Below are 19,479 nucleotides of genomic sequence, written 5' to 3'. Positions count from 1 at the left end.
GTGTATGATGATGTCATGACCTGTAACTGACAAATCCTAAAAAGTGGTGTGCTAGGAATATGATCTGAAGATGGTAGTTAAGATAGCTGCAGCAAATGGGAATGGTAGAATTGGGTTAAAAGTTGAAATTCGTTTGTATAAGTCTTGCCCAATCACATGTGGGGGAGGATTGTAATAAAATATATGAGAGTGTTTTAACTGTTGCAAACATTTATTTCAATGTTGAAAACATTGTTTTCATGCACAAATAACTTATAACTCTTTTCGTAATTTGGCGTGCCCAAAACTGGAGCTGAACACAATGCATCTTTGAGCAGGTCAAATGCTTCTTGACATTCCATGTTCCATGGCAAATGTAAGGTAACATCCTTCCTTGTCAATGCCACTATTGGTTTCATAATCATTGAAAAGTTAGTGATCCACTGCCTACAATGTGAAGCCATGCCAATTAAAGCCCTGACTGCTTTCTGCGTATTTGGAATAGGCATATCAGAGATGCTTTCTATTCTTTCTGGTGTCAATCTTCTTCCCTCCTTCGAAAGGAGGTAGCCCAAATAGGCCACTTCCTTTCGACAATAATGGAATTTTTTTTGCAAAGCTTTGTGTCCATGCACCGCTAAATGTGTCAATAATGCAACAGTGCTTTCTTTACAAATAGCTTCTGTGTCTGCTGCTAATAGCAAGTTATCAATGTACTGTAATAATACGCAACCTGTTGGTAATTCAAGCATATCAAGTTGTTCCTTCAATGCTCTACTATAAATACTTGGACTCTCAGTGCAACCCTGTGGAATACGTGTGAATATAAAGGACCGTCCTCCTAGTGTAAAAGCAAACACATATCTACTATCTGGATGCACTGGGATACTAAAAAAATAATTTTTCAAATCAATTACACCAAAATATGATGCAGAGGCTGGAATTATTGTCAAAATTGTAGTCACATCCGGGACTAATGGAAATTGCGGATCAACCACTTTATTCACTCCGCGTAAATCAATTATAAAACGGTAAGGTATATCATTACCTCCTTTCTTATAAACCGGAAGAATCGGTCTATTGCAAATACTACCAGAAGTTTCTTCAATTACGTTTCTTTTAATTAAATCTAATACAATGCACTTCAACACTTTTTCTCCCTCACCTGAAATTTTATATTGCAGAATACTTGGCAATGTAATTCCTTCTTTCAAAACAATTTTCACTGGCTCTACTTTCAAACAACCAACATCGGTATCATTCACTGCCCATATACAAGTCGGCACTTTACTCAATTCAGTTGGTAAGAATAGATAAAAATTGTGATAAAAGAGTCTTTTGTGGTGATATTGTCAAATACACTCCATCAGGAGAACAATAAATAACTGCCTTCAATTTCTTCAGTAAGTTTAAACCCAACAAATTTTGCCACAATTTTTCGTCAAAAGAAATTGGCAAGACTCAGTAAATGGACCTAGTGTTATAGGTACTGGTTGTGAAACTGGACTAATTACTGGCGTACCTGAGAACCCTACTGACACATTTTCTGGAACCCGCTGATGGTCAATTGAACATTTTTGTGCAACTGTGTCCACTAAAAATATGAGCTCTCTATTCCCAACCTTCATTTCTATGTAGGGCCCTTTCTGGTCAACAGGAATCAGTACTGGTTCCAACCCCTGTTTTGGGCTGTCCTAGTAGAACAGTACATCATCAGATGTAAAGTCGCCAGAGTAATATGCATTGGACTGATTGTCAAAAACATTTCCACCATTCGTATTGTTTCGTTGTTGATTCTGATTAACCTGATTATCCTGAAATTGTGACACCTTTTGGTTTCTATTCTGCCCTAGTATTCCTGGACGACCTCTGTTCTGTCTTCTCGGAATAGTCCCATTTCTATTCTGTATCTGCGGGCACTGTGCTCGCCAATGGCCTTCTTGTCTACAATAGGCACATTGATTAATCCCTATTGGACCCCCTTGCACATTGGATGTTAATGCAAATTGTACTCTGGACGGTGCGTTCCCACCACCTCTATTATTGTTCGCTACTTGTTGTAACAATACTCTTGTTTTCAAATCTGTTTTATCCCTTAGTTCCTTATCTTTTTCTGAATTTACTCTGTTCTCATAATATTGGGCCATATGTAATACTTCACTTTGTGTTTTCGCTTGCCATGCACTTTCAGATGTCATTAAAGTTTGGATTTTCGACAACAACCCTCGCACACACTTATCAACAATCTCTTCCTGGGTTCGGTACTTAGATCTTGACCACTAAAATCTGCAAATAGCTCTTCAAACCATTCTTTTAACACCAGTGTTTTCCGTGGCCTGATTTGACTGCATTTCTCATCCATTCATTTTACCCACATCTGAGCTTCTTCTGCCATGGCATCGCTCTCCACACCCTTCACATTGAAAGCTGGTCTCTCACAGGGCATCCCATTTACTTGCAGCAAATTAGCAACTCAAGGGTTCCTTCAACCTTGATCAAACAGCATTTGTTCTTTGCGGAGTGTATTCCCAATGCAGGCACAGTATCTCTCCAGCTTGCAAAGTGACTCCTTTCCTCCTACTCTCCACCCCTTCAATGCGCCCAGCATTCTCATGACATAGTGTTCCTTTTAGCTCATCAAGTGGTTGATCAATCAGGACTCCCACCTTCCGCTTAGCATTCCTGACAGTCTTTGGGTGTTTCGGAACTCTCTGATGTCTCACTATCTCAAGTATTTTTGGTTTGCGTGCCCATCAGGTGGACACAGACCTTTACAAGAGACTGTTCTTTTCCGTGTTGTGGATGTTTAAATGTGGCACTTCACCAAACCACCAAAACATACCCCTTGTTAACAAGGTCTCGAGCTAATCAAACAGGCAAGGTGTTCTATGGCCAAGACAAGGAGCATTGGGAGGGGGCAACCAAGAGATTAGTATTCAGCAATTATACCCATCAAAAGATGGCTGGCCCAAGTACAGTCTTCACAAAACAAAATGGAAGATCTGCCTTCTCACCATCTAAAGTTGTAGCAACTGCATTAACACTGGCTCAATCATCAGCATGAAGCAGGACAGTATAAACACATTTCGGCGGCCTGGAATTACCCGGGATAAACCAGACTGATATGGATTAACCATGAAGAGCATAATCCTCAATTCTCCAGCATTGGATCTTTCATGGATTCACATGCTTAGAATCTTCCCCGTCGTCAGGCTGGGAACCCTCGGTATATTTATAAAGACCTTTCCTATAGGAAAAAATGTCGACACTTCTATGTCCTATCTACGTCGGTTTCAGGCTGCGTATGCTTGACCCAATCGGTGTCGGCGGAGTCTCCTCTGAAGAAGCCGCGTTCGATGGAGAAACGCCCTGCAGAAAAACATCAGGCTAAAGAATCCTTGTCCAGACATGGACAAGTACGCCATCAAGGAAAGTCTTCTTCTTCATCTTCATCGAAAAGAGGCAAAGACCCTTCAAAGACCTCCTCTTCAGATGATCATCACAGGTCGTCCTCGAGTACAGAATTGACGAGGCATAAATCTGGCTCAAAAAAGGCGGGATCGCCAAAGGAGTCTGCGTCACAGCCTATACCATTGTCTACAGAGACTGACGAGAGTGTCACCGTCGACACAGGCAATGCCTGTAGTGGCCTCGGTGAATACGATGGCGACGATAGACGTATCCACGTTGACATCGTTGACGGTAGAGCCTCCAAGGGCGTGGCAGCCAGAGGTGTACGATGCGGTTCTACCAGAGACCTTACTACAGCCGGAGATGGCCTTCTCAGTATCATCCATGGAGGAGGATCGAGAACAGATCTCTGGTCCAGCAGATCTGGGGCTGCAGGGAGTGGCATTGTTGATGATTGTGGGGTTGCAAAATGTCCCTGCTTCGTCGTTATTAAACCCTCAATCTATATTATCCTTGCAAGTGCTATCCACTCTACAGTCTCTCCTGAAGCGACTTGATGAGAAGTTACCCCTGATAGACGCACCTTCAGGGATGTCGACGAGAGCTGCCGACGACGAACCGGGTCCTTCTATATGAGTTATGGAAAATCCAGCCTCCCGACCAGTGAGCAAAGAACCACCACGCTCATACCCGAAAGAAGGGGAGTTACAAGATTCAGATTCGGAACCTAGAAACTCTTTTTCAGAGGTATCCTCATCCCCTTTGAGGGATCCTACATGGGAGTCGGAAGCGGAGATGGAAGCACCTAAGAGCCCGGCTCAACCATCACCACCGGACGACATCAGCGCTTTTCATGCGATGATAGGAAAAGCCTGTATTGAATTTGGTCTGAGCCCAGAGGAAGAAAAGAAGGAGTGCTTCTTGTTCGACCATATGGGGAAAAGAAGGAAGTCAGTCTTCTCAATTCCCATTCTAGACCACGTCTGGCAGGAAGGTTTGAGGACTATGCGCCATTCATTTTCAGAACCAGCGATAAGGGGCAGGTTGGAGAAGAAATTCAAGGCTCCAGACTGCTCAACCATCTCCAGAGTCAGTGGTGTCGGCTGCAGCAGCTATGAAGCCAGATCACAAGCACAAATGTTCTACCCCTCCGGATAAAGAGGCTAGAATACAGGACGCGTTTGGCAAAAAGGTACTGTCTGCAGGAGCGACGACAGTTAAAGCAGCTAACTCGCTGGCAATTATGTCAAGATATGACAGAGAGATGTGGCATCGTTTGGCCCCTATCCTAGAACACCTTCCTGAAGAACATAGACAGTCGGCCATGTTACTGGTCCGGGAAGGGGAACCACTCGATTAACATTGCCGTGGATTTGGCAGAGTCTGGGTTTAAGCAAATAAACAACACAGTCTTTTTGAGAAGGCAAACCTGGCTGAAATGTACTAACTTCAGACCGGAAGTTCAGTACAAGGTACTCGATATGCCGTGTGAGGGTGATCAACTGTTCGGAGAGAAAGTCAACGAGGCCTTGAAAGGTATGAAAGAGGATACGGATACGGCCAGGTCGCTAGGTGCCCTACAAAGTGGAAGAGCTTTTCGATCTTTTCGTCCCTTCCACAGAGCATCAGGAAATTCCCGCTTTACTGCATTGAGAGACCGAAACTTCAGCAGGCCATCATACGCCTCCCAAGGTTATAGACAGGCGGTCCAGGCAACGCCAAGAGGCCGAAACTACCAGGCTTCGAGAAGAAGAGAATATTCATCGTCAACAAAGGACAGGCAGTCAAAGTCACAACAATGACATGTTACAGGACGTCCTGGGAGGAAGGGTGGCCCGTCGCGTCGACGAATGGAAAAGTATAACAACAGACCGCTGGGTATTAGACACAATAAAACTAGGTCACTCTCTGCAGTTCAAGGAAACGCCATCACAAATTCCACACGTGTATTCGGCGAAACCCCATCTTCACATATTACATCAAGAAGTGGAGCTTATGCTGCAGAAAGGGGCTATAGAATTTGTTGCAGTGGCTGAGAGGGGTCAGGAAGTTTACTCTCGTTACTTTGTGGTCAAAAAACCCAACGGCAAATGGCGGCCCATTCTGGACCTTCGGACCCTCAACAAGACCCTAAAAAGTTTAAAGTTTAAGATGCTTACACTTCAGGAGGTCATCCGGTCAGTACAGCCGGGAGATTTTCTGGCGTCGTTAGATCTACAGGACACATATTTTCATATATCGGTACGTCGACGACACAGAACATTTCTAAGGTTCGTAGTCAATCGAAACCATTACCAGTTCAAAGTACTCCCTTTCGGACTAAAGTCGTCTCCCAGGACGTTCACAAAGTGTTTGGCTTCAGTGGCAGTGTGGCTGCGAAGAAGAGGTCATCATGTTTACCCGTATCTGGACGATTGGCTGATAAGAGGCTCGTCTCCAAGCATAACTCAAGCAAGCCTAAAGGCCACCATGCAACTTCTGAAACGCTTGGGGTTTGCGATAAACTTCGAGAAATCCTCGTTATCGCCCTCAAGGAACTTAGTATTTCTGGGCGCGGAGTTCCAAACCCAATCAGGGCTAGTGAGGCCCTCAGTGGAAAGAATTCAGAAACTGACTCAAAAGGCAAAGGAATGGAGAGTGGGCACTAGGGTGTCAGTCAGAAAATACATGTCGCTGCTAGGAGCCTTAGCATCTTGTATTCCATTGGTGAACAATTGCCGTCTCTTCATGAGGCCGATACAAGAGTTTCTGGCAGACCGGTGGTCCCAGAGTCTGGGCCTTTGGTCAGACAAGCTGAGCATCAACCACGATCTTTGGCAGGCACTTCAGTGGTGGCAGCTCTCCAAAAACCTGACAAAACGGTATGCCCCTGCAGGAGCCGGATTTCCAAGCAACGGTAGTGACGGATGTATCGCTGAAAGGATGGGGAGCTCATCTAGGCCCCCTGCAAGTTCAAGGTCAATGGTCCCCAGCGAAGTCTACTCTTCACATAAACGTGCTGGAGTTAAGAGCGGTACGTTGGGTGCTGAAGTCCTTTCTGCTGCGCATACGAGTGTCAGTTGTCAGACTACTAACGGACAATACAACAACGATGTTCTATCTCAGGAAGCAAGGGGGCATACGGTCCAGGACACTGTCAAGCAAAACTCAGAAAATATGGCATTGGGCCGTTGAACAGAATATCACCATAATGGTTTACCATCTTCCAGGGGTAAAGAATATACAGGCAGACTCACTCAGCAGGGAACTGACCCAACTGCACGAGTGGGAGCTGGACGACGGTCAGCTAGCGAAAGTCTTCAGAAAATGGGGTCATCCACCCTTGGATCTGTTTGCGACCCGAGAGAACAAGAAGTGTGCACGGTTCGCAAGCAGGTGGCCACAGCCCGAATCGATGGGGGAGGCGTTCTTCTTCCCGCGGACGAACAAGTTTGCTTACGCAGTTTCTCCGTTTCCACTCATCCGACGGACGATCCAGTGGATTCACAGGTACACGTGCCGGGTGATTGTGGTGGCTCCTTATTGGGCGTGACAGTCGTGGTTCTCAGATCTACTGCAACTGTCGATAGTGGAGCCAGTGAGGTTCCAGAAGATTCCGAACCTTGTATCGCAAGACAAAGGAGCGGTTTGGCATCACGATCCAGACTCCCTCAACCTGATGGCCTGGCTCCTGACTTCTCTGAGTTCGGGGATTTGAACATTCCCTCAGAGTGTCGACGAAGTTTACAGGCAGCACGAGCTCCATCCACGAACGCTTCGTATGCAGGTAAATGGAAAAGATTCTGTATATGCTGCAGGGATCATCCGGGGATAGATCCCTTGAACGTCGAAGCACAGCACATTCTGCCATATTTATTACATTTGGCAGAGCAAGGATTGGCTTTTTCTTCTAAAACAGTTAATTTAGCGGCCATCTTGAGATTTACTCGAAAAAGACATTCAACACCTCTTTTCAGCGATCGACTGGTGAAGCATTTTCTGAAAGTTCTTTTTCGAACTTTCTCGCCAGCTAAGAAATTTCAAACAAACTGGAGCTTGAATCTAGTACTGTCAGCACTAATGAGAGCTCCGTTCGAGCCGATGTCATCGTCATCGTTGAGGTTTTTGTCATGGAAAACAGTTACCATTACGTCGGCAAGGAGGCTTTCGGAATTGCAGCCATTGGTCATTGATCCTCCATACCTGCGGTTTTTCAAAGACAAGGTAGTTTTAGCAACCAATCCTCACTTTATTCCTAAAGTGCCGATGACATTCCACAAACATTCTTCTATTGTTCTTCCAACATTCTTTGCAACGGCTTCTTCGGCGGCGGAGAAATCTCTCCACACGTTGGATGTAAAAAGAGCTATCTCAGTCGTACTCAAAGTTTCAGACGTTCAAGGCAACTGTTTGTATCTTATGGACCTTCGGTGAAGGGGAAACAGATCTCTGAGCAAAGACTGGCCCGCTGGGTGTCGTCGACTATTGCTTTTTGCCACTCTAAGTGGGAAAACCATTGGAAAGATGCCCAAAAGCTCATTCAACAAGATCTACCTCGTCATCGGCGGTGTTATGGTCTGGAATTCCCTTGGTCGACATCTGTCAAGCGGCATCATGGTCGGTGCTGCACACATTTACTCAGCATTATTACCTAGAGCAACAGCATGCGGCAGATATGCAGATGGGGCGAGCGGTCCTTCAGCATCTGTTTCAGTAAGGCAAGCCCCATATAGGGGTATACATACTCTTGTCATTATTTTATATGTGTAGTTATTGTTAGTGTACCCTGATGGAGGTTTTTTCGTATACCCATCTTCATATGGGGCTTGGATAGTTTTGGTTTGCATTGCACTCCTCCATGTTAGGGTTACTGCTGTATAATCTATTCTAAGCATGTGAATCCATGAAAGATCCAATGTTGGAGAAGGGAGTAGTTTCTTACCTGTAACTCTATTTCCCCAACGTTGGTATCTTTCATGGATTCACATGCGCCCGCCGGCCTCCCCTGAATGCAAACTCTGAATGTTACCTCTACTTTGGGGGTTAAAATCTGAAGGGAGCCGCGGGGGCGGGGCTATTTATATCCCTAAGTCCTATTGGGTCAAGGGTATGCAGCCTGAAAAACAACATAGATAGGACATAGAAGTGTCGAAATGTTTTCCTATAGGAAAGGTCTTTATAAATATACCAAGGGTTCCCAGCCTGACGACGGGGAATATTCTAAGCATGTGAATCCATGAAAGATACCAATGCTGGAGAAATGGAGTTACAGGTAAGAAACTACCCCCTTCCCTATCGTGTAAAATGTTTCCATTTATATTGATATCTCAGCCCTACAACATGTTTGCATTTTTATTTGGCATTACAGAAATGGCGGCTCCTCCGATTAACTGTGGAAAAAAATGGTCAGAAAGAGCTTCCTTCTTTTATTGCAATATTCTGGGAGTTAAAAAAGAATATACGTTTTTACAAATGTCAAAATCCAACCCATCACGGTCAGGCGATGTTCAGTGTGAGATTAGCTCAATGGCTTTCAATATACCGTTAAACGTAATTGGGGAATCCAGTTCACTATGTACATCACAAGATCAAACTATGACCAGTAAGTACTAGTAAAAAGATTTTTGTGTTAAGTGCAATATATACCAGTAAACAAACCAGTTTCAAGGTGCTAACATACATAAACAACTGCAGCACATAAATCAAGCGAACAATAAAACTACACATTTCTGGATTTGATCAGTCATGAAAAACAGTCACAAAACAAAATATTTAGCCACTATCAGAAGGGTTACTATTAGTATTAGTGATTGGGGGCCTAGCTTTGCAAAGCAACAGAGAGCTTTACAGATCATAGGGCGAAGTATACAGTGAAGGAAGCATATTGCAAGGGATCAAAAGAAGGAAGTGGGTAGCTAACAAGGGGGGGTGGACAATTTGGCAGCAAGTGATCTACAAGCAACATGGGGAGGAACAGATTGCCCAGTCTCAGGTTAGGTTGGGAGTGGAGAGTGTGTGCACCGAGATGTTAGGGCGGAGCCATTCCTTGACAAGGAGGTTCTAGCGCTCATTCCTGAAATGTAGAAACGAGGAGACGACTCATGTTGACGGGGTGGAGGTTCCAGTTTTTAGGAACCTAGACAGAGGAGGCCTGTCTTCTGGTTCTTTTCTTCCTGTATCAGCGGAGTTCAAGTCTGCACATGTTCTTGCTTATGGTGGATCTCAGTCCTCTTGGGAGGTTGAGCTTCTCAGTGAGGTAGCCTGGGGACTTGAGGGCAATGGCCTTGTTGATGATACAGGAGGATTTAAAGGTGATATGTGCTTGATGTGGGAGTCAGTAAAGTTTGACGAGGGGTTTGGGCATATGGGTGAATTTTTACAGCCTATAATGAGTAATGCTGCAGCATGTAGCATGTAGGACACATCTCAGGGGTGCCATGGTAGTGTAAGAGGATTCAATTCAACACTACAGCTAAGTCAATGCCTAGTCTGGGATACTGAATGGAAACCCTTATTGATATATCTTTACGTCCAGTTCATGAGGACTGGATGACTACCCCTATATAACACCCCTCTCTTGGAATCCCCCTGACCCCACTGAGCCAAGAAGTAGTTCTGTTTTGCAAGTTTAAACGGTTTATTTGATAATTGAAACAATATATATATATATATATATATCACACTTTATAATAAATTAATAATTGAATATCACACTTAGTCTGAGCAGTAATCAATAATGGATAGTCTGGCATTAGCACACTTCTTTATAATCAATGATGAGTGGTTATAGGATGGATAAGATAGCAACAATACTTTTATGGTTTCAAATGGATGCAAGGTGGAATGAAAATGCAGTACCGAAATACTCAATATGATTTCAACAAAACAATGTAATCACTTTTCTCTGGCAATCCACTCCCCCCTTTATGCAATGCAAGGAAATGGAAGGAAGCACACAGTTCTCAGAAATGCAATCAAATGTAATTCAGTTCACCCCAGCAAGCTTAGACTACAGAGGTTTGAAACACAGGCCCAAAATGCTTTTATATGTGCTGGCAATGAAGTGAAAAAGATGCTGAAAATGGTTTTAATTCCCTTTAGGAGGTTCAGGGTAAGTGAAATATACTTGGGATGAATTCAGGCTCACTTTAGCAAGGATCTAGGATGGTTCTTAAGAGGCAAACGAATTTTTAGCAAGGAAAGAGATGACTGCTGATGGTTACACGTGGCTGGATTTTTAACCAAATCGCAAATCACGGTAAAATTCGCGAGTGCGAGAATCGTGATTACGGAGAAAGTATAAGGAGTAGGAAGTCGGTTCGAGGCTCGTTGAAAAGCTAAGTTCCTAGCCCAAGCGGTTCCAGAGATACGGACGATTAAATAAAGGTAGTTTTTCGGATTTGAAATTTTAAAAGTTCAAAGCGACAGGTTACAGCTTGCAGCTAGAAAATGACAGGTGACAGCTTTGCAAATAACAGGTGACAACTTCTAGGAGGCAGTTCTGGTTAGATTAAAATAGATTGAATTATATTATTTTAACTAAGAGATTGGTTCTGCACAGTTCTGCTAGGTACTCACAATATATTTAGAAATAGGCCTCGCCACGGATCTGGTCAGGTTTTCAGACTGGACTCCGGTTCTGGTCTCGGCACTTCACAGTGATCTGGGTCAGCTCTCTGGTTCTGCTAACAGCGGTCTGGGTCACTCTGGATCTGATCAGGTCTGTGGGTCCGGATACAGCGGTCTCCGGTTCAGCTGGTCTCTCTCTGGATACAACACTGCTTTCTGGCAATTGGCAAGAGTTCTTGCAAAGAATTCAAACAGCTCGCCTGGCTGTGAATAGTTGCAATGATTTGAGGCCTGCTAAAGAGGGATTTAGCTTGTAGTTGACCTCTCCGCTACAAATTCTGAAGTAAAGTCTTGGTCTCTGAAGGTGGATAGATTGAAGTCTCTGTGTTGGCTCTCTGGATGTTGATGGAGGTAAAGTATGGATTTTCCCGGCAGAGCGTCCCGCAGCAGATGGAATAGAATGTCTCTATCTGTCCTGACTGTCTGCTTTTATGTGTTTTGAAAGTGGGTGGAGAGGCTAGCTTTCTAGGCCCTACCCCTCTCCACTTGTCATTGGCCACTTCCTCCTCTTCCCCTTGATTGGGGGAATGAAATGAAGTGTCATCATGATGAGGTCTGTTTATGATACAGAGAACCCACCCCTGTCAACTTTACACCCAAATCTATATCTGATCCAAATATATACTTCCCCGATAGACAGTTGTTTGGCATTGCATACACACATCATGCATTTACTGATGGTAGCCCCTGTTCCAATTCTGTCGTTTCTAGGAGCTTGGGTTCAAAAATGGCAACATATTTCACTTTTTGGTCGGGTTACCAATATTGGATATGTCCCTGCATTTACACAAATGTTCGCAAAGCATGTGGGCATTAGGTGGTGGAGTGTCAGATTTTTAACATACATACATTTAGAGTAATATCCTCTTTTCCGCTAAAAACCCCCCTGAACATACCACCGGGTCCTAACACGTCTTCAAATGTGCACAGAAAAATCACAAGAATAATGATATCACTTATAAAATTTTCACAAGTCCGCTCTATGAATGATCCATCTTTTTAGATTTATGTTCTGGCCCCAAAGGGGTGTGGTTTCCCCCCAGCACAAGGTTGAATTTCTGTTTTTTCCAGTTCTGCCAAGCCAGCTTGCTCTCACAGGCAGTGCTCCTCCCCTTTCTTTCCAGGAGGAAGCCACTTTTACGACCCCCCCCAATAAAACATTTGCCTGAGTCAGGACAGGGCTTTGTTCAATTTCCTGCAGGGCCCAGGTAATTCCATCAGAGAAGTGTCATATCTCTTTTGGTGGGAACAGCAAAAGGCAGCTAGGCCTGGGAACACAGCTGTTGTGCAAGTCTCAACTCTTGTCGGGGGTAGCTGGTGGGCAAAATTCCCTCTCTTTTTAAGCCAGGCCTCAGCTAAATGTCTCTTTGGCTGCCAGTTTTCCTGTCCAAATCAAACTTCCAATTTTTACGCATGCAGCTAGAATGCTGATTCTAAGTTTAAAACTATGACATTTAAACAATTGCAACCTATGTGACACTCAAAAGTAGGTCACTCATTTCTTTTAAACATTTAGATTTTTAGTGTCTTTCAGTCCAAATTTACTTAAACTGCTGAAATCCACAGCTCAGCCAGTTTTGCTATGAACATTATTTTAGGCTCATCCTCTTTCCAGATTTTGTATGCCCACAAGACTTTATTCTGTCAAATGTCTGCTGGTGTTCAGTGAGATTGTTGGATATTCTGCAATGTTTGAAATGGGCATTCTGAGCTTGCCTTCAGAAAAACAAAGGGTGATTTTTAAAGTGCTTTCTAGCGAACAGGCACTGCTGTTTTTCTCTTTGGCACCCCATTTCACTCATGGCTCTTCTGACCCAGCACACCCGCACCGGGGGGTGGCAAGTCAGGCGACCATTTTGGTGTGCGCACAAACTGCGCGGTTTTCATAGATTCTGGCGCACATGTGGGCTTTTTCGGCCATCTTGGATTTCCTAAACCCACAGCACCAAATGTTGTAGCATAATAGTCCAAACGTGGGTCAGAACACCCAACAGTAGTCACTGGAAGGCATTTCAGGAGTGCATTGACACCATCCACGTGGGACAGGACAAAGGCTTGTCTAGTACTCATTTATAATAAAATGTAGGTTGTGTCAGAGGGCAGAAATCAGAATTGCAGTCTTCCTCCTCTGCAATTATGTATTTATCAAAAAGTCAAATTCATTTTCTACTTTCAAGATATGGTCACAAAGAAAATTGATTGGGAAAGGATCCATTGAGGAAGTGGAGGGTTTCAAGCATCTGAGTGTATGCACTATATCAGAGGCGGAAATAAATTCAAAAGTACTAAAACCGTATTCAGTAATATTAGTAGATAGTACAAAAGGATCACAGAATCTTCATTATATGGCAATAAAGCCTCAAACATTAAACATTTTTAACAAAGGAATTACATAGGATTTGAGAAGGAATTGCAGAGCCAGTGTTCTTTAATGTGACTCCTTCTGGTAGATTTTAAATAATGCTGTGCTATTAGATGAAGTCTAAGAAATTCTGCAAGTAAAGTATTTCCCCAGGGTAATCCAGACGTGGACCCCTTGCTCACTGTGCTTTGAGAGACACAACTTCAGCTTCACCTCACTGATGAGGCCCGACTATGCTGAAACACGAGTCTGGGGTTGCTGTTGGTACTCTTGTTCAGAGGAGAATTGCCTAACATTTTGGTGCTGGCCTGCCCTTGTGGGTGGGACAAAGACTGATATGCAAATAGATATTTCTCTTCTGTGAAAGGTACAGTGAGCTAAAACGTGGTTGTAGACCCTCCCGAGTTGGCACCTTCCCATAGAACAGGTCATTTGGCCGTGTGTGTGTTCTGGGTAGAGGGGCTCCCAGACCTTTTTGTCTAAGTGAAGTAGGAAGCCTTGGCTTCAATGGTAGCAGTGTGATAGAATGACAAATGTGTTTTGCACTGAAGCTTGTCTTCCTTCATTGTCATTCCACACATTGACTATCCCTTTTTTAAATTCTCGGGTTCATTGTCTCTGACATACATATTCATAGAGAAGTGTTCAAATTCTCAATTAATCTCAGCATTCAAGGTATGAGGCAGCCCTGTAGCTTTTTGATGTGCCTCATTGCTTCATGGCAACACTCTCATCAAAGCAGCCATGCTAGCAGGTGTCCAGGTTTGCTCTTGTCGCCACATAGATGGGCTATTACTGTTCCATCACAAAGTCTCAACTCCCTATCTCCATTGGCTCGACAGCCATCCATCTTTTCTTCAGTTTTAGCCAAAATTACAGGATTACAAGAGGCCTTTTTTCAACTCGTCAAGTTCGACCTTGAGCATTATGAGAACTATACACTCTTTTGACATGGTACTACCTCTTATACAGACATTTCGGTACTCATAGGATATGACCACAGAAACAACCGAGACCCTCAAAGTTTATTTCAAAAACCTGATATTATCAAGAACCGTAGCATTGAATGTAGTGTCTAGATTAGAATCTGGCCCAGACCTCCAAAAGGCAGAGGGAAGAAAACAATTTCTATATAGCACACCCGTTTGACTGACAAAAGGTCTGAAATTATTACATTTACTTGCATTTCACTTTATTATTTTATAAAGGCTGAATTGGCACAGGTTTAAGATATGTGTGCTGCAACACCACAACAAGGCTTTAACCTGTGTTGTGAAAAAAAAGCACAGCAGACAAAGTATTTAAAAGAAAATGCATTTATTTAAAACTAGCAGTACCACCGGCTTTGCACCGGTCTGTAGCTGACATGCACGTGGGGATCTGCTATAGCCTTGTGTATGTTTTATTGTGTCATAACGTCCTATTTTTGTAAAATCGCAAAATCGGAAATCTCCTGAAATCACCTATACAGGGCCACACCCTGCTGCACCCCTGGACTTGGTTTTCTCCTCTTTGAAAGACATCCAATATACTATTTGAAATCAGTATTGGGATGATGTTTGTAAAAAAGTGATGTCTACAAATGTGATACTGTTTGTGCCCTACTATATATGCTTATTGCACTGACTTTATGTACTAAGTTTTTTAGGCACCTTCAAGTTCATGCTATGAGAGTTCTGCATTGTGGCTTTATTCTACTGTATACAGACTCCCACTTTTATATGTACACTAAATTGCTAGAAAAGTGTTGTTCTAAAAAACGATCGTAATATCATGGGTAATTCATTTCCAATTTTTTTATATTTTGTGATATTAGCTGAATAAACAAGAGTCACATGTGTTTTTCTGTATCATTCTCTTGTACCTCTGTACTGCAGACAGCACAACTTCACAGTTTCTAGGATATGTAATATGTGAAATAAGAAAAGTCTCACAGTAATTAAAAATAAAATATTATTGTATGCAAATATACGTGGCAGGACGCCACCCCTTTGTTTCCAAGCACCCCTGTGCAGGGCCAATGGGTGGGGTTGGTCAAATGTCACTATCGCCAGTACACCGCACACAGCCACCAGTCCAGTGAGGTATCCCAGAATCTATTCCCCTCTCAACCTCAAGAATAACCAGTTATAATTCAGATAGATTAAGGAGAAATCCACCCACAACTTCTAGAGGGACAGAAACCACTTATTGACTGACAACTACTTTAATCAAGATAAATTGATCTATTGTCAAATTGCTACACAGCAATTGTATTTCTCTGAATGCATTGATTCATCAAGAATTCAAAAGAAAACTTTTGAAAACCAAAATGCATAACACACCCTCCTGAGGAACCAAATGATTTAATTTGGAGAAACACGTGCCAAGGGTTTGCCCAAATTGTAAGCATTCAACTGTTACTTAAGTATTCAAGGACATATCAGATCCAGATTCTGATGTGAATCAACATTTAAACAAGTTTGTACTCTAATCAAGAGGTTATTTTCTAATTTTGATGTGAATCAACATCCAACCAAGCTTTATTTTGAATCAAATTAAAAGCTCATTCCTTTAACACACATCAAGTTTAAGTCTTTCATTGAATCCGAATTAACAATTTACCATTTGGAGGGCGCAGAAATTTTAAAGGTGTCTTCATACAATTCAGTACTTTTTCAGCACACTGGGCAGCCTAAGTGAGAAAGCACCTACCTTCGCAGCCCCCAGCACCCATAACAATTTACAAACAGCTGCAATTTAAGAACTCGCCAAAGGTTGCATCAAGGCTGCAAAATCCCATTCTCTTACACCTAAGGCCTTGTGTCCTAACTCCGTATTATTGGAAATGTTGCAAAATCATCGATCTCTTGAAATCGCCTATACTGATAGCACAGTGCACACCCCGCTCCACCCCTGTGCAGGGCCAATGTGTGGGGTTGGTCAAATTTCGCTATCGCCAGTACACCCCAGACTGGTATGCCGAACTTGGGCCAAAACCTCAGGCCACCAACTGTTATGGGGATGGTGCCAACCCTGAACATACAGACACACTTTCACAAATATATATATAGACAGAACAAAGGCAGGATCTCTTTTTATAGCACCTACCTTCCTGCTCTCTCTGATGCGAGAGAATAGAAAGTAAGCAGGACACGAGCTGGGGAGTAGAGGAGGGATTTAACTCCCAAATGAATGAAATGCGTCTATCAGATGTGGGCAAGGGCTGATTTGGTAGAGTGATGGCTGTGAAACCCTGATTGTAGGGTATCAGGTAATATTATCCCCATATATATGGTCGCCGTAAATAATATCGCCGGGAAAAGGTCGTGGAGATATTATATGGGTGACCATATATATGGGGACAGGGGCAAAAAAAAAATTACAAAAAAAAAAAAAAATTGGGGGTTGCAGGGGTGTCCCCCGCATGTTCCATGCAATGATGTCGCCACAAAAAAACGCCAATTTTTCGGCAATATTTTTGCATGATGAGATTTTTGTGGCGACATTATTACATGGAACCGATTGTAGTGGGTTGGAGAGGTGTTGGAATCAAGATATCTGATGATTCTATTGAAGACAACACCTTCAAGAACTGTAGCAAATTGGAGGAAGAGAGAGACAGGGTTATTGTTAGCAATACTGTTTGTTTTAGCAGAAGACTTCTTAAGGGCTGGTAATACAGTAGCAGTTTTGAAGTAAGTGGGGCACATTCCTGACGGGAGAGAGAGATTGAAGAGGAAGGGGAGGTAGGACTAGGTTGGAGGTGTAATGTCTTTAATGACTGCCGGAGAGAAGCACAGGACAGGTTTGGTTGGCAGAGAATGATCAATTTATTGGGAGATTTAGGGAAGGGGGAGAGGGAGACTGGGGCAAAGAGGACAGGAAATACACAGGGGAGGGAGAGGAGAGTGATCGGTGTGTTTCATGAGCTTTTCGTATTATTTGTGGAAAGGTACAGGGCAAAGTAAATTGTTCAGAGGGAGGATGAGATGGATCGATGGTGAGGAAGTGACCATATGGTTTGGAGAGTAGAGGATAGTTTCTGGGTGTGAGGCCTGAGGACCTGGCACCATCAAGAGCAATAGTGATAGTTGGTGAGGAGTGAAGAGATTTGCCCCAGCATTGTCAGTGAGTTTCATATCATTCATTAGTAGAAGGATAGCACCCATCATTGTGGCTGGGGACTGGAAGGGTGTAGGTACAGGCTGAGAAGTGGCACTCAAAGGAAAGGCTAAGGGCAAGATCGAAATGTGTTAAAAGTTGATCAATAGAGGATGCCTGTGAGGAGGATATAGTAGTACATTTTTAACAACAGTGGACCATGGACATAGATTTGAATTTCTGTTTAGTAATCGGTGTGCTGAGTAGAAGTATGAGAGGGGAATTAAAACTTTGGAGTGGATGAGAGAGGGGTTAGAAGATTAGGGATCCATGGTATGTTGGCTGTAGTTAGGACGGCCCAGAGATAAAACATGGCCAAGGGACTTGCCCTGAGTGCAAGCATGGAGCTTATTGAGGGAGGTAAGGGAGTGATTAGAAAGAAGGGAGTTTATTTTGAGTTGGTGAGTGTTAGAGATTTTGGAGAGGTTGAAGTTACTGATTGGAAGGATGAAAGCATTCAGTGGTAAGCTGGCCTACAGAGAACTCTGGAGATTGCCTGGTGAGCCTCTGCCCTATGGGCCTCTTTTATGTGGCTACCCTGGTTTTCTGCTCCTATTACTCTCTTTTCCATGCTCCTATACTCCTTTCTTTCCATTTGTCCTCATCCCACACATCTGTTTGTTCAGTTTAGCTACTTTTTAAACTCGAAACAGTAACAAATGTGTTTTAAAGTCAACGATAGGAGACATTGGGCCTCATTACGACCCAGGCGGTCCGGAAATAACGGTGGCGGTAAACCCGCCGCCATCGTTGTTTCCGGACCGCCTAAGTCCGACCCCTGCAGGCGGGAGGTGATGTTCCCGCCAGGTTTGACCTGGCGGGTTTAACACCGCCCGCCTGCAGGCGGACGAGGAAACACCGGCAGCATTACGAGATGCTGCCGGTGTTTCCATGATCCCCATTCCCATCGAGTCCCATAGGACTCGATGGGAATGAGGATTAACACCATTCCGCCTCCGTGATTCCCGGAAAACCGGGGTTGTAATGCCCCGGTAATTCCGGGAATCACGGAGGCGGAATGGTAATACGAGTCCGGCGGTACCCAGGCGGTTTTACCGCCTCGGTTACCGCCGGACTCGTAATGAGGCCCATTGTGTCCGAATTTACTTGTGAGAGCCCCCAAAACACTATTTAGAGGCGTTGGGTTTGCTCACACATTGTAAAATGGGGTCACTATGATCAATATTTTGAGGCTGACTTTTGGGTCCCGGTTTGGGAGAATTTGTTGACTTTATGATATGATATGATTGGTTATTTATAACGCACTTAATACCCAGAGGTTTCTACCGCGGACCGGGGATCGAACCTGTTTTGCTCCTTCTCGTTTTTTTTCCAAGGCGAGCACATTGCCGTTGAGCTATCCTTCTGAGACTTTGAGATAAGTAAGTGGTCAAGGATGGTAAAGAAGAAGTTAAGAAGGCCTAGTGAATGGTAGAACAGAACAAGAGTGAGGGGAGAGTTTGAGAGCAAGAAAGGAGGGAGAAAATCAGATTGGGAAAGTGGGGCAGAAGCAGTGTCTCTACTGATCAAAACTTAAAAACATGGGACAACTTATTTCCGAAGTTCTATGTTAGATTGCAGACCGAGCGCTTTATGACTGGTAACCCTGTTTCTTTAATTGTGATTTATATCCTAGTCCAGAAGGATGCCTTGCACCACCCATTATTCATGCATCATTTCTTTGAGTGTTGCCACTCAATTATTATATCTGCTATGCAGTAGGCCAACACCACCACCTCTTGTTTGGCCCAGAGTGAATGTAAGATGACGCAGTATCAGTGTCCAGGGAGAGAAGCCAGGGTGGCAGATGAGGGGCAATCCAGGTTCAGGTAATGCCAATGATTGTGGGAATCAAAGTAATCAGAGAAGTATGGGGTCTTATTATATATTGCCTAGGAATTCCAGAGCCCAAAGGCGAGGGCAGAGTGGAGGCAGAGATGTTCTTGGTGGAATGATGATTATGGAAGCATCTATGC

The sequence above is a fragment of the Ambystoma mexicanum genome, chromosome 9, assembly GCF_040938575.1.
Source record: "Ambystoma mexicanum isolate Mex_15411 chromosome 9, UKY_AmexF1_1, whole genome shotgun sequence".
Classification (NCBI taxonomy): domain Eukaryota; kingdom Metazoa; phylum Chordata; class Amphibia; order Caudata; family Ambystomatidae; genus Ambystoma; species Ambystoma mexicanum.
Note: the sequence above shows the minus strand (reverse complement) of the source record.